Source organism: Cnephaeus nilssonii (genome assembly GCF_951640355.1).
Source record: "Cnephaeus nilssonii genome assembly, chromosome: 8".
Lineage (NCBI taxonomy): Eukaryota > Metazoa > Chordata > Mammalia > Chiroptera > Vespertilionidae > Cnephaeus > Cnephaeus nilssonii.
In genome coordinates this window covers 92,409,772-92,426,530 of record NC_137079.1, presented here as the reverse complement: position 1 = coordinate 92,426,530, position 16,759 = coordinate 92,409,772, and the positions used below count along the sequence as shown (strand labels likewise).

The 16,759-nt window shown below is 41.6% G+C and overlaps 1 pseudogene across 1 annotated transcript in view; it reads right to left on the bottom strand.

Moving 5' to 3' along the window:
• Positions 1–4,000: 4,000 nt before the first annotated feature.
• Positions 4,001–16,759, bottom strand: part of LOC307104072 (ER lumen protein-retaining receptor 2-like) — a 56,033-nt pseudogene continuing 43,274 nt past the window's right edge. The window contains exons 2-3 of the transcript in view: positions 6,071–6,121; positions 4,001–4,615 (exon numbers count right to left, since the gene is read on the bottom strand). The product of the transcript in view is annotated as an ER lumen protein-retaining receptor 2-like (transcript). The remainder of the gene's footprint in view (positions 4,616–6,070; positions 6,122–16,759) is intronic.

The following is a 16,759-nucleotide window of genomic DNA, read 5'->3' as shown; positions in this document are numbered from 1 at the left end:
CGAGGCAGGCTACAAAATTTTTCTAGGCCAGACTAAAATGAACATGCAGGACCCCTAGTTAAAAATTTACTAAGAATTTCAGGACCATGACAGCTATCAATAAACTAAGTTAGGGAATCTTTTAAGAATGGCAATTTTCAAGAGAGATATTTTTTCCTTATAGTTGTCTAGTCCCTCTTTCTGGTTCAGCTGGGTACTTTGTAACTCAGTGAATATCTTTAGTTGTGTAGAACAGTCCAGAGTGATTCATTCCATGGCTTATCTTGTAGTAACAAGAAAACAAGTGACTTCTGAATAATAACATTAACCTGCAAAACACTGTTGATCCAGACTACATTTTATTAAATTTAGACAGTATCGGTTATACGAAACACCACTGTTTTATGTACTATTAAGAAAGAAAAGATGTTAGTAAATATGAAACGTCATCCATTGGAAATGAACTGTAAATTCAGAGACAGTAAACTGTTAAAGATCTTAGAATTCATGAAAGTGTGGATCTCAATAGAGAGCTCTTGCAACACTGAGCTACCTACCATTAGATCCTACCACATGATGTTGAGAAGCTCTTTTGTTCATAGAAATGAGGCATGGAGGGTTAAGGAGATGTACTAAGGTCACGTGTCTCATGATCATAGAGTAATAGGGTAAACCACTGGTGCTGAACTGAATGCTTTCCCCTACAGCTCAGCTGCTGTCTCTTCAACAGGATCTTTTACTGGGTAAGAGAAGGTCAGTTGTAAAGAAAGAAAAAAATTGACAAAAACTAGATGAGAAAAGGATGAACATGCACATGAACATTAATGTATATAATATACATATACTACATACATGTAGTATATGTATATTATATATAGTAAATATACTAGTATATGTGTGCATATGTGGTATATATGGTATATATATACACATATGTATATATTTTAATATATATACATGTATTTTAAATGATATTTGGGAAGCAATATTTTTGTGTGAAGTTTAATCAATTTATGCCTCATTTTAATTAATTTTGACCTGTTGATTACATTTTTTTTTCAGGCTGTTGATTTATATATGCATATACACATGCAATTTTTTTTTTTGATGAGTAGTATGGTCTATAAACATCATAAAAGTTTAATGTAAGCCACCAATCAACATCATCAATGTTTAATGTAAGCTACAGGGTTGTTTAGATTAGGTATGCATTGTCACCTTTGTGTTTAAAGTGTTTTGAATGTAAGCAATCTGGGATTGAAAAATAACTTCTATGAAATTGTAGGGGAACTCAGAGATGCAATATGGCTCCAGCAGTAAAGGGTCTATGAAATGTTGGGCTCTCTGTTTAATTCTCTGCGACTGTTTAGCTGCCTATAGCCTCAGGCTTGGCTGACTACCCAGAAAGCAGGAATGCCACCCAAAGATAAACGTTATGCCCCCAGGAAGGAGGTTAATGGATGTATAGGGTATGATAACTGCCTGATTCTATCCGTTAACTTATAAAGGCATTGTTCTTTCTGGTGGTTTATGTGACTATTACCGCTATAAAAACAGGCCCTGTCCTGAGAGGGGTGTGGATTCTTCCTTGCTGGCCACCACTGGAAGCAACTGCTTTGCCCATGTATGTAAGTTTTCTCCTATTAAAGCTCTTATGAATTTGAATAAGGCTGTGTCAGTTCTTCGGAATTGATGCTGAATTTAGACTTTTGGGGCTTTCCCCCAACAGAGATATTTATCAGAAATCATTTTTTCCTCATTAGCATCCACCCTACCAACACACATACACACACACTCACTCACACATCATCTTCTGCCTACACACCATCTTCTTAAGCCTTTATTTCAATCTTATCTATATATATAAAAGCCTAAGCAACTGTTACAACTGAATGACTGGTCGAATGGTCACTATGACAACACACTGACCACCAGGGGGCAGATGCTCAACGCAGGAGCTGTCCCCTGGTGGTCAGTTCACTCCCACAGCGAACCTCCTGTGGCTGGCCAACCTCCTGTGGTCCCTCCCCATGGCCAGCCAGGCCGAGGGACCCCACCCATGCACGAATTCGTGCATTGGGCCTCTAGTAATATCATAAAGTTCATTGTGTGACTTAAAAGACAAAATATATTAAGATTTCCATTTATGTTGCTCTCCCTAAGACAGTGGTCGGCAAACTGTGGCTCGCAAGCCACATGCGGCTCTTTGGCCCCTTGAGTGTGGCTCTTTCACAAAATACCACGTGCGGGCGCGCACGTACAGTGCAATTGAAACTTCGTGGCCCATGTGCAGAAGTCGGTTTTCGGCTCTCAAGAAATTTCAATCGTTGTACTGTTGATATTTGGCTCTGTTGACTAATGAGTTTGCCGATCACTGCCCTAAGTGATGGCTGTTACTTCAGAGAACAAAATCTCTAAGATGGTCTTTGTCTCTCATCACAACTCCATCCTACTCTGGGAGAAGGAGGGTCAGCACTGGTCTGAGATGTGGAGCCATGGGAATTAGTTTTCATACACTGGGTCCCGTGGGTGAAGAAGCTGCCTTTGAGGAGGGCAGCTTGACCAGGTGGTCCAGATGCCTCTAGAATTCCAGGGGTATGAAGGCAAAAGGGCACGGTAGGCTGTATCTGCAGGCCAACAACTACAGCTCAGATATCCTATATAAGGTAGTAGTGCCAAACAAAAGCTAATATTAAAGTCAACCCTTTGGAAGAGAAGAGGTAAAAGGAAATGGATTTGGAGGAAAGCTGTTGGCACTGTGGCTTTACGAGTCACACAGCCAAAGACAAATTCAAGTTACAATCTTCCAAAGACATTCTTCCCCAGCCTGAAAGCCACAATTGGTAGAAATACAAAAATGCCTTGGACAGCAGTGGACTTAATTAGATTAAGGCAGGAAAAATTAAGGAATATGTTAGAAAATAAATTTTAGTTTTTAGCTTTCTCCCTCTTTTCTTTTTCTTTTTTTACGTTTAATAAAGTATTTATTAAGGTAGTAACACAAGATAAATCATGCAAGAGCTCAGTAAAAACAAAAAAGTAAGAATATAAGAAATGGTAATTGGTGCTGCCAATTAAAAAAAAAATGTCAATAATTTTACTACCCAAAGTGATTTAAAAAAGTGTTGGAGTCTGAGCATGGACATGATTATAGCAATCTTGTGGAACTGTAAACTAAAGTGATAGCTGACTTCTTGTGTTCTAGTCCTCAGAGGAGTCAAGTCATAGATCCAAAATAATCATCAATGTCCCTCACATCTGCACTCAGAAGGCAGCCCAGAACCCCTGCCCACTGAGTCCTTCGGCACCCTTGGGACAGTCTCAAACTGACACTTCTTAGCAGGGGAGGGGAGCAGGCAGTTTTGGTGACTCTCAAATGAGACTCCATCCACATTCAAAATCTTTACATTTTTGGTAATGAAAACCGTAAGACTTCCATGTGATCCTTACCAGCCTTAAATGTAGTGTTGTGATGTCCAAGGAAGGGTTTTCATATCAGGTGGAATAAATTTGCACACCAAATTGAACATAGTATCTCAGATTTCAAACAAATATAACTCATCTTTTGGCAAAAAAATATAGTGGAATGCAAGTTTGATAGATGGAAGGAGTATAATTTCATTGCAGACACAAAGAACCAAAAGTTTAAAAGAATTAAAAAAAAAAAGAAGAAGTTTGCACTATTTCTCACAAAATCTTCACTTTTGGAACTTCCCCAATAGAAGCTACACACATAATTTATTAATACAACATTAAGTTTCATTGTGTAAAAAATATTTGTACATAATAATAAAAAAGATAAGGCAAGATGCATTAAACATAAACCTTCTGGTTCTTTTCCTCTGGTTCTTACAGAGCCACTGATGACTATCTGCAGCAAGAGTGAAGTTTCTGATTTTCCATATGGAACATCTTGTGCCTTTGCTGTGGTAAAAATTCTGTCCGAGCACCCTGAAGGACAGATGCTGGTGATGGACTTTGGCACTTACACTAGCAGACTGAGCTTCTTTTCCTTGAGTACTTATGTGATGTACAAGTAGAAGAAGTCGCAGCAGAGGATGGTCTGGACAACGCTACCACCATAGCGATGAGGTCAAAGAAGCCCTCAAAGTAGAAGTGCCAGACACAGTTGACGAGGTAGAGCCCCTGGTAGAGGCCCAGGAAGAACAAGTAGTGGGTGGTGACGGTCTTCACCTTCCCGGTCTTGCTGATCATGAAGCGCTGCAGAAGGATAGCCACCGATTCCAGGTAGATGGAGAAGGTCCACAGAATCTCAAGAGGAGAGAAATCATGATTGACTAGAAATAAGCGTCCTCCCACAGGGACCACCAGAAACTCCACTCAGAAGGTATCATGGTTCCCATCATAAGTTGCCTTAAACTTCATGTAGATCAAGTACACTGCTGCGCAGGGGCAGGCAATGTAGATACGCTTCCTAGATGTCTTATATAATGAAATAAATGAAGTAAAAAGATCCAGGCATGGAGTTGTGAAGACCAGTGCAAAGAGAAGCTGGCTTTTTCTGGAAATACCGTCGCAGGAGCGTGTCTTCCAGCTCTTCAGCATCAGGATGAGGATGGCCAGGTGGGACAGGTCCGGGTCAGCAGGAAGATGTTCACGGCGGTGCCCGGGGTCCCTGGGAGGAAGCGGCAAAGATGGCGAGAGCGGGAGATGTGGCCAGGGACGTGGCCAAACTCCCCCTTTTCTTTTCCATTTTGCTTTTCTTTTGCCTCATATTTGGAGAGGAAGAAAAGGCATCCATTATTTTATACCTTAATTTTCATCTTGTTGCTGACACCTGGTTGTCATTGGCACCAATGTTATGCCAACAGGAACCCCCAATTTGGGGTGCAGTAAAGAAGTGAACATTTTATTCAGTGCAAACAGCTCAGTTGTGATACTGAATGCTGTGAGGAGGCCCTGGGGTGAAGTACCTCTCAGGCCAGACAGCTCTGCTCTGCTCTACCCCACCTGCTCCAGGTCTTCCTGCCCTGTGCCAGTTGGCTCCAGGGAAATGTCTTTGGGGATTTAGTTGCAGTGAGAAACACAGTCTTAAGTCTTTGGTGGGAGAGAAAGTGCAATGTCCCAGCCAGAGGGAAGCCATTTTAGACAGAGACAGACAGAAGTCCCCGCCCCTGGTGTCTGACTAGCCCACCTTCATACAAATGAAGTCTCCACATCCTCACAGTTTGGTCCAAACAGCACTATCCTGATTGGTCACAGTAGAACTGCTTTGATTGATTAGTAATGAAACGGATAGAAATATAGCTGCACAGCTCTAATTGGAAAGGGGAAGTCGCAGTCCCATTGGTTGAAATAGGATTCTAGGAACCCCTTTGTAAGGGCTGGCTCAGAGGGCAGGAACACAGGACGGCAGTTCAGTGCAGAAGGCAGGTAGTTCAGTGAAGACTTCTCCCTGAAATGCAGTTTATGTGAACGGTCCCTGTGTAGAAATGACTGCTATGCTCTATTTTCCTTTTTAATTGATCCCAGTTAGCCACCAGGAGCTCTTCTTAGTAGGTATTTTATTTCTTAGGTTCCACACAGCTCATTCTCTTAATCAACATGTCACAGCTAAGTGCATTAATTTCTGAGGAAAAATTCTAGCAGGTTCTTGTAACTGTTCATGAGCGGTGGCTATTCGCCGCAATTAAGATTTTCTGTCATGACCTGAAATGAACTTTATGTGTTTAACTGGCAGGAAGGTTAAAGAAATAGCATTTATGAGTGGCCGTATCCCTTCTTGGCTCTTGGGGATCTGGGATAAAAGGAAGGGGGTCAGGGATCATGAAACAGGAACCACCTCAGACCCGTTAAAATTTTATCTGAGCCCAAATGTGGTTCAAGCACAATGGGGTGCATTGAAGGAGAGGCTGCCCAGGGCTCTGGAATGCAGGACTTTCTGGGGAGGAAGGTGGAGGAACCTGGTCTACAAAGGGAAGGTTCCCGTCAAGAATACAACCAGACATTGTGAGCCTCTCACTGTATTGTTAGTCACTGGGGCTCCATGGAAAACTTGGAACATTGAAGGAAGGGAGCTGACGCCCTGGAAGGAACTAAACAAGGACTAGGAGTTTAAATCACTACTTACCTCTAGTTTGGTGCTCTATACCCAATCCCTCTCCACTTTCTGACTCCCCATCTGTAAAATAAAAGAAACAGATGCTAATTTACCTTTTAGGGTGTTTTTATAGCATTATGTCTAAAACAGGCTTGGAAGGAATAAATGGAGTAATCTGAGGCCACAATTACGATCAGTTAGGTGGAGAATTAAAGTCCATGATGCTTGAAATGAAAGAATTGAAAACCCCAGACCTATAGTGTCCTGCCCCGAAAGAAAGAAAGAAAGAAAGAAAGAAAGAAAGAAAGAAAGAAAGAAAGAAAGAAAGAAACAATATATATAAAGGAAAGAAAAGGAAAACTGAAAGAAGAGCTCCAGGGGCATGATATGCGTCAGGGGTGAGATATGGTCAAATGGTGTCTGTAGATCAATGCCAGGCATGCACTGAGAACCTCAAAGGGTGGCAGTAGGTTTATAAATTATAAAATTTACAAGATTAGGAAACAGCTATGATTGTAGGTGGCAATGGTAATTGAGAGAAACAAAAGAAAAGTTTATGTCAGTCTGTAAACAGAAGGCAACATAATCAGATAGGAGGAAAAGAAGCAAAAAAGGTAAAGGAAGTGGAATATATAGGATATATGCCAATTTAGCATAAAATCGTGTGTGCGCACACATACAAACAAACTTTGTTTAGAGTAAAAAACAAACAAAAACTAAACTAAAACAAAGAAAAAAGGCTTCAGTATTCCCTCTCCAACAAAATAGATTGAATTAAACAGACAAATTGGTTATCTGGTTGCTTTTGGTCTTGGAGATTCGGAGGAGGACCAAGTAAAACAAAATGAGTCATGGATCAGAACCATCTAATTTGTCTGCAACAGAAAGCAGAACAAAGCAGATGTTTATTCCCTCTGGCTGAAGCCATAGACATGGAAGCAAAATGATTGCATTGGGGGGAAATTAAGCAGGATGGGTGAGGGGCAGATGGCTCCCGCATTCTTTCTGCTCTCTGGTAGAGTTGGCAGCAGACTGTGCAAAAGTAGACTGTGCCAAACAGAGCAAAGGGACCGGTGCTGCCTTCCTCTGCTGGTGATAGCACCCAAATTCCCAATGCTGAGGTATGCACAGGGGAGCAAAGCATAACAAAGCACTCATTTGGAAACCAACCCAGATCAAACCTTATATTTCAGGCAATATGAATGAAAAATAAGCTCTCAGGATCAAGGCTGACAATTGACACACCCATTCTTTCCATTTCAGCATACGATTAGATAGTCAAGGCAAAGGCACATGAAATCGAAGGCACTAGCATCCTGGTTAGATATCAGGAAATGCCTTTCCTAGCATGATCATCTTCCACAGAATTTCAAAAGTGGGGTGTTTCTCGGTTGCACTTGAATAATTTGTGGCTTCCAGGAAGGCATAAGGCTTGTTTGAACTACGCAGGTACTGGATACTGAATGTTTTTCTTTGAAACTCAAGAGGAAAGGTTCAGCAGAAAGTAACAGTCCCACACATTTCCTGCCCCTGTGCCTTTTCTACACCGATAATATCACATTCCTAAGTAGGCACAGCAGGTAGACAGGTCCTGTGAAGATGGGCAAATTCTCCCACATCTCTGTGTCCTCAACACATTTTCTTTCTTTGAACCCTATACCAAAAAGAATAAAAATTTCCTAGCAATAAGGCTTTGGGATAGATTAATTAGAAATAGAAAATGCCCTGGCTTAATTGCAGTCTTATCTCAGATGAAAGTGAAAAAGAGAGGCGGGAAGTGGGTAAGTGGAGGGAGCCCTGCCTAAACAACTGGCAGTACTCATGGTTTAATTCTCCTCAGGGATGAATCACTCTTAAATCAAGACCTTAGGCAGTGGGCCCTGAAAAAGTAGTTTTTGGACATATCTTAGTACCTTTCACCAAAGGCTAATATCTTCTATGACATATGACCATTGTAAGGTCTACAAATTAATATACTATTCAATAAAAGAGCTGTCTATAAGCTCAGATAAACAAATGGAAAATTCTGGGGGATTTTTCCAAGTTCTCACATTAAAGGAGATGGGAACACAATGTATTTTATTAGTTTGAGAAAAGAAAAGAACCAATATCATTTTCTAGGAAAATGGTGTTAAACTCATAATTGGTACTCCCTTTATTTTCTAACCACCCCCACCCTGCCCTTTTGTTTTTCTATGAAATATAAATGAATACAACTTTCTCTGGAAGTGAGCCCTAAGGCTGAATTTTATGCTGCTTATTTGAAATAATTTAAGACAAATATTTTTGTTAACTTTGGATCCTCAAATTGGGAAGAAATGTTTATAAACAGAAACTAACATGGTTGATGACATAGTTGTCTAGAAAACATAAGCCTTCCTTCAATCTGGCCCCATGAAATAGTATTTGTAAATGATGAATTTGTGTGTAAAGGAACAATTTCCTGTAAATCAATGTACCTTACTTTAGATTTCAGTTTAATACCTAAAACCCTACCCTTGGAAAACAAATGGCATAAAAATTACTTAAGATCTTCATTAAAAAAAAGCCATATGTTATTTGGGTGATTTAACTAGATTTTCAATCCTGTCTCACTGGACACCTGCATTTCTCAATAAAGTTCAAATTAAACTAACATAGTAGAATAAATTTGGAATACCTATGTTGATAATAAATGGACACAGACAGATTCTTTGGGCATTTTCATTGTAGGATGCACCCTAATAAATAACAAATGCTTTTAATGACTCCATTGCCACGATTGGCTTTTGATTTTCTAGTTTCATACCTTCTCAGAGCTATTTAAGTTATTAAACAGAAGAAAAATAAACAAGGGCTGCTCACCATGATTGAGGACAAGCATGATGGAGCCAATCCACAGGAAAATCCTTTTTGATTTTCAGTCATACTATACCTGGCAGGGAGCTAAAGCTAGTCTCACATTTTAGTTGTGTGAGAATAGCAGATTTCAGGGGGTGGGGTGTATTTGTCAAACTGTTGTATGATTCTGGTTGTCTGTTAAAGGAGAACATAGCAAAATCATTCTCTTATATTCAGAACTCAAATTCCTCACTCCAGAAAATTTAGATATTAGTTACGTACATTGTTGTTTCATGCCACTCAGGAATCTTTGCAGCAATTGGGAGAGAGATGAATGCACCAAAGAGCATTTTGACTTTGGAGCTTGCAGTTACATCCTAGAAGCTGCAGTCTTTTGCATAGTTCCTGGAAGCATGAAGCGCTGTAGTGATCATAGGATCAGTATAGGGAGGCCACAAACTAAGTTTAGTGGCGTTTTCTATTTGTTAGGAGAAAACAAGACAAGGTGAACAATGAAATTCAGTGAGCTGTTCCTCAACTCCCTGGTTCTATCTTTCAGAAAAATTGGCTCATGAGTCATTTCCGGGGAATTTTTAAAGCTCAAAACTCCTTTTTTTCTGTAATATAAATAGGATTACAACCTGAGCTAGGGTTTTGAGACTGGTTTCTATGATATCAGATCCTAGCAATAGGTCTTGTTCCATTACTATTTATGTATAATTTGGCAAGTAATTTTATTCAGTCCTCTTTTTGCCTCCAATAAAGTAATGACAAATAACCTGCAAAAGGTCTTATAACAATAAATATGGACATTTATATAAATTATTTTCTCCTTGTATTAAAATAAACACAAGATACTTTGTAGGGTTATTATTTTTATTTTCAGTAACAATAGTCCCAAGACAAGCATAATTGTAGTATCTTATATAATAAAGAGGTAATATGCAAATTGACCATAACTCCAACACACAAGATGGCTGCCCCATGTGGACACAAGATGGCTGCCACAAGATGGCCAGCAGGGAGGGCAGTTGGGAGGGACCAGGCCTGCAAGGTAGGGCAGTTGGGAGGAACCAGGCCTGCAGGGGAGGGCAGTGGGGAGAACCAGGCCTGTAGGGTAGGGCAGTTGGGGGGAACCAGGCCTGCAGGGGACGACAGTTAGGGGCAATCAGGCCTGCAGGGGAGGGCGGTTAGGGGCAATCGGGTGGGAAGGGGAGCAGTTAGGCATCGATCAGGCTGGCAGGGGAGTGGTTAGGGGGTGATCAGGCTGGCAGGCAGACCTAGTTAAGGGCAATCAGGCAGGCTGGCAGGTGAGCGGTTGGGAGCCAGCAGTCCTGGATTGTGAAAGGGATCCCAGATTGGAGAGGGTGCAGGCTGGGCTGAGGGACACAATACCCACCCCCCCACCCCCACACGAATTTTGTGCCCTGGGCCTCTAGTTTTACAGTATATTTCTATAGTGCTCTATGGTTTATAAAGCATTTTTCACATGAACTAACTCATTTGATGTTTATGAAAATACTAGAAGACAAAATAGGTAGAAATTATTTTTCCATTTCGTAAATAAAGAAATGAAGAACTAGAAAAGTTAAATAATTTACTTTAGGTCACACAGTCTTGAAAAAGGACTTAGCCCAGCTGGCATGGCTCAGTGGTTGAATATCGATCCATGAATCAGGTGGTCCCCGGTTCAATTCCAGTTCAGGGCACATACTTGAGTTGTGGGCTCAATCCCCAGTGAGGGGAGTGCAGGGTGCCTATTGATGTTTCTCTCTCATTGATATTTCCATCTCTCTAACCTGCTCCCTCCCTCTCTCTCTAAAATCAATAAACACACACACACACACACACACACACACACACATATACTATATAAATACACATATACACTGAGTGGCCAGATTATTATGATCTCTGAATGCATAATAATCTGGCCACTCAGTATATATTAGAGGCCCAGTGCATGAATTTGTGCATGGGTGGGGTCCGGCCAGCCTGGCCAGGGAGAGGGGACATGGGCGGTTGGCTGGCCTGCCTGCTGGTTGAACTCCTGGTCAAGGGGACAATTTGCATATTAGCCTTTTATTATATAGGATATACACTGAATGGCCAGATTATATGCGTTCAGAGATCATAATAATCTGGCCACTCAGTGTATATAAAGAAAAAGGACTTAAAAACCCTGGTTTATGATAATTGTCAATTAGTCTTTCACTCCTCTTGGGTGTCCAAGTTTTATCAGGTCACTAAATTTCTCTGTACTTCCTGAGCCAATTTGCTTAAAACCCTAAAATTCTGATTTTTTCAAGTGTTGCAATTTTAGTACAGAAATAAAACTGTGACCTATCTTCTGGGTTGTGAACCTAGGTGTGAAAGATCTGACAGCATGGTAAAATTCAAACTTCATGTCTCATAAACAAACTGACTTGATAGATAGGATATTTTAAACTCCAAGTGTATAATAGAAAGAAGCAGTAATATGCAACCGTTTATTCTGTGCAGAACTTATTGAATTTTTCCACAGCTTGCCCTTTAATAGTTCTTCAGAGTCTTCTTGTAGAATAAGTTCCACTCCTCTGGCCTTATTTTTTGGTCTCAGGGTGGGCCTCTATTAAAACAGGACCATTCAGAATCTCTTTCCTGAGAGTAGTGGGCTATATTGGGTACATTTCTGGGGCCATGGTTCTCATCACATGTATTCCAGAGCAGAACACACACACACGAGAGAGAGAGAGAGAGAGAGAGAGAGAGAGAGAGAGAGAGAGAGAGAGAGATATCTGAAGTAAAGTCTTGGGAGAAGAGATGAGAATCGGAGGGAGTCCTGACAAGATTTCCAAATCCTAGTTCCAGTGCCTTCCTAGGGACTTGTGAAATTCCTGCCCTTGGGTTCTGGGATACAGGTCTGAAGCCTTACTAATATATGAACCTGGATTCAATGTGCATAAGATAACCTTTCAATCCAACTGAAACAATTGTTCAAAGTAATTGCCTTCTCAGACAGAATATTTCACATTCATCTCTTTAATTCATGTCATGTGTCATAAACACAGTGAAGCATTGATGTAATTATGTGAAGGATAGTGGAAATTAAAAGGAGGAAATGTGGTCTGGTGGTTAAATTTTCAGACTAAATGTCAGGAGTTTTGTTTCTGTGTTTGATGTGACTCTTAGGACATATACTTAGCTCTCTGCTGTCAGCCCTAAAGTTAGAAAGAATAAGTTTGTCTCCTACTTAGCTGAACACAGATAGACTTTGATACTCTGGGACCCCTTGGATGGTAGAAGATGCCCTTGCAAGTGGAGAAGTCTTAAAGCCTATGCAGAGTGAAGGGCTAATTTCACAGTTGGCCCATGCTTCATTATTCACAAAACAGAGGACAGTATAAATCATGCTTTATGGGTCCAGCTTCAATTATGGGAATCAAAGCCAACCCCCTTTTTATCATGTGACATAGTTACCAGCTCAACACAGAAAAAAAATTGTGTTGTGGAACTGACATATTTTTGTATATATGTGAAAAGAGACATATAAATGCTGCCCCTCTGCTTCCATAGAACATTTATTTGTCTTTCAAAAGCATGACATGGCAGCACTCTTTAGTAGAAAATCCTTTACATTTCTGATAATGATTTTTGATTTGCTTAGAAAGGTCATCAGAGGTTCCTACTTACAGATGACATAATTGTCTATGAAGAAAATCCCCTAAAAATAATAATTAGGTATCTTGTTAAACAAAAATAAAATATGTGCAGGATCTGTATACTGAAAGTTATCAAATGCTGTTAAAGAAATCAAAGAATACCTACATAAATGGAGAGACATACTGTGCTTATTGGTGGGAAAATTTAAGATAGTAAACATATCAATTATCCCTAAATTGATTTATAGGTTTAAGGTTATTCTTATGAAAATACTAGCAAAGATTTTTTGTGTACATAGATAACCTTATTCTAAAATGTATATGTAATAGCTAAAATAATCTTGATAAAAAAATAAAAAAGAGAGAGGAACTACTCTGCCTGCTCTTGAGGTTCACCTTAGAGCTCTAGTAATCAATAAAGATGGTATTGGCAGAGGGATAGGCATATACAACAATGAAACAGAATAGAGAACCCAGATATAGATTCACACAAATGTGCTTCTTTGATTTTTTTGAGAAAAATGCAAAAGCAATTAAATGAATAGCCTTTTCAACAAATGCTAATGAAGAAATTGGAGTATCTATAAGTAAAACAACATTAAACAATCAAAAAAAGAAACCCTCAACCTAAACATTAGGCATTATACACAAATTAATTAAAAATGGGTCACTGACTTAAAAATAAAGTGTGAAAATATAAAACTTTTAGGAAGAAAAAATTAGAAGAAAAGCTTCAAGATAAACTGGTAAAGCTAGGTTGAAAGGTCTTAGGCTTGATTTCAAAAGCATGATCTACAAAAGGAAAAATTGATCAAATAGACTTCATAAAAATTTAAAAGTTTTCCTATGCAAAACACCCTGCAAACAGGATGAAAAGATAAGCTACAGACCAAGAAAGAATATTTGCAAACCACATATTGACAAAGAATTAGTATCTAGACTATATAAAGTTATCTTAAAACATAAATAATCCAATTAGAAAATAAGCACTATAGGTTTTTTACAGGCAAATACATATATGAAAAGATGCTCAGCATCAATAGCTATTAGGCAAATGAAAGTTAAAACCCAAATGAAATACCACTCACACCTATCGGAATGGCTAAAATTAAAAGGAAAAAGGATGGTGACAGTACCAAATGTAGGAGATAAAGATGGATTACTCATACATTGCTGGCAGAATTTAAAATAATACAGCCACTCTGGAAAATGATACAGCCACTCTGGAAATATTTTGGCAGTTTCTTATAAAATGAAATATTCAGTTACCATATGTTCCAACAATTTCAGTTTTTTGGCATTTGTCCCAGAGAAATGAAAATGTATGCTCATATAAAAATGCATATATAAATGTTTGTAGCAGTTGTATTTGTAATAGATCCAAAGTGGCAAGAATCCAAATGTTCTTTAATAGGTAAATGGTTAAACAAATTGTGGTACATCCATACCATGGAATATTATCCTATCTAATAAAAGAGTAATATTCAAATTAACCATCACTCCGCTACACCCACAAGCCACGCCCACCACCAAATCAGGAGCGAATATGCAAATAAACCTAACCAAGATGGCTACGGCCACAGAAAGCAGGAGGGAGGCTTGGGTTTCCCAGGCAATGGAGGAAGCCAAGATTTCCACCTGCACTTGCTGGCCTAAGCCTCCACTCAAGACTACAAAGTTTCAATTCTAGAAGATACATAAATCCAAACAGAAATGGCAGCAGCCACGGAGCTGGAAAGAGTGGGAGGCTAGGGTTGCCCCTGGCGATGGAGGAAGCCAAGCTTTCCACACACCCTGGCTAGTCCAGGCCTCTGCTTAAGGCTACAAAGTTTCAATGATAGAAGATACATAAATCCCAACAGAAATGGCTGCTGCCACGAAGAGAGCAGAAAGCTTGGCTCTGCTCCAGGCTACAAAGTTTCAATTGTAGAAGATAAATAAACCCCAGATACCAGGGCCTCTGCTTGGGTCGCTGTGGGGTGTGGCCAGCCTGCAAACCACCACAGGCCCCTCGCCCAGGCCGCCCCACGCCCCAAGGAAAACCCCACTCTGATCTGGGACACCCTTCAGGGCAAACCAGCTGGCCCCCACCCATGCACCAGGCGTCTATCCTATCTAATAAAAGAGTAATATGCAGATTGACCATCATTTCAACACACAGGATGGCTGCCCCCATGTGGACACAAGATGGCCGCCACAGGATGGCCAGCAGGGGAAGGCAGTTGAGAGGGACCAGGCCTGCAAGGGAGGGCAGTTAGGGGTGACCAAGCTGGCAGAGGAGAGAAGTTAGGGGGGACCCAGGCCTGTAGGGGAGAGCAGTTGGGGGGGACCAGGCCTGCAGGGGAGGGCAGTTAGGGGAAAACAGGCTGGCAGGGGAGCAGTTAGGCATCAATCAGGCTGGCAGGGGAGTGGTCAGGGGGTGATCATGCTGGCAGGCAGAAGCGATTAGGGGCAATCAGGAAGGCAGGCAGGTGAGCAGTTGGGAGACAGCAGTCCTGGATTGTGAGAGGGATGTCTGACTGCACCCTCTCCAATCTGGGAACCCTCAAGAGATGTCCGACTGCCCTGAGGGTTCCCAGATTGGAGAGGGTGCAGGCTGGGCTGAGGGACACCCCCCTCCCCCCACCCCATGCATGAATTTTGTGCACCGGGCCTATAGTCTATAATAATAAAAGCATAATATGCTAATTAAACTGGATGTCATACCGGACACCCTTCTGGATGACCTTCTGGATGAAGCTGGGGCTGCAAGGGAAGCCCGGGTCCCAGGTGTTGGAGGGAAGCTGGTGTCGGCAGCCAGGGAAAGGAAGGCCTACTTTTGCACTAATTTCATGCATTGGGCCTCTAGTTAGACAATGAAAAGGAATAGACTGTTAACTCACACAATAGCTTGGCTAAATCTCAAGTGAATTATACTGAGGGAGAAAAAAAATTATCACAAAGGGTTACATACTGTATTCATTTTCTGTTACTCCTGTGATGAATTACCACAAACCTAGTGGCTTAAATAACACAAATTTATTATCTTATAGTTCTGGATGTCAAAAACCCAAAATCCTTAAAGCCTTAAAAAGTCATGATGTGTACAGGGTTGCTTCCCTCTTGGAGACTCTGAGAAATTCAATTTCCTTGACTTTTTTAGCTTCTAAGAATATTGACATTCTTTGCCTTGTGACCTCTTCCTGGTGTCCCTCTAACCTCTGTCTCGGTCACTGCATCCTGCCTCATAACTCTGATCTCTTGTCTCACTCTTATCAGGTCTTTTATGATTATACTAGAGGCCCAGTGCATGAAATTCGTGCACTGGTGGGGTCCCTCAGCTTGGCCTGTGCCCCCTCGCAATCTGGGAGCCCTTGGGGGATGTCTGACTGATGGCAGTTGGACATCCTTAGTGCTGCTGCTGTGCTTGCCAGCCATCAGCCTGGCTTCTGGCTGAGCGGTGCTCCCCCTGTGGGAATGCACTGACTATCAGGGGGCAGCTCCTGCATTGAGCATATGCCCCCTGGTGCTCAGTGTACATCATAACAACTGGTTGTTCCATCGTCTGGCTGAAACTGGCTCTTTGACATCCCCCAAGGGGTCTGGGATTGTGAGAGGGCACAGGCCAGGCAGAGGGACCCCACCGGTGCACAATAGGGGCCAGGGAGGGATGCGGGAGGTTGGCCAGCCGGCAGGGGGGCAGGGGGGACCGCAGGAGGGCTCCAGAGTGTGTTTGGCCCGTATCACTCAGTCCTGATTGGCTGGACCCCAGCAGCAAGCTAACCTACTGGTTGGAGCGTCTGCCCCCTGGTGGTCAGTGCACATCATAGCTACTGGTTGACTGATCGACTCCCCCCTGGTCTGTGCATGTCATAGCGACTGGTCAACTGATCAACTGTCTGCCCCCTGGTGGTCAGTACACATCATAGTGAGCAGTTGAGAGGCCTTAGCATATCATTAACATATTATGCTTTGATTGGTTGAACAGCCGACTAAATGATTGGACACTTAGCATCTTAGGCTTTATTATTTAGGACAAGTGGCCTGGTGCATGAAATTTCCTTCTCGCAGTCCAGGACCCCTCACTCATTATCGCCCGCCTGCTTGCTGCTCCTTACCGCTCGGCTCACTGCTCCTTAGCGTTTCCACGGAGATGAGAGAGGCTCCCATCACCATCACTGCACTTGCCAGCCATGAGCCCTGCTTCTGGCTGAGCAGTGCTCCTACTGTGGGTGCACTGACCACCAGGGGACAGCTCCTGCATTGAGTGTCTGCCCCC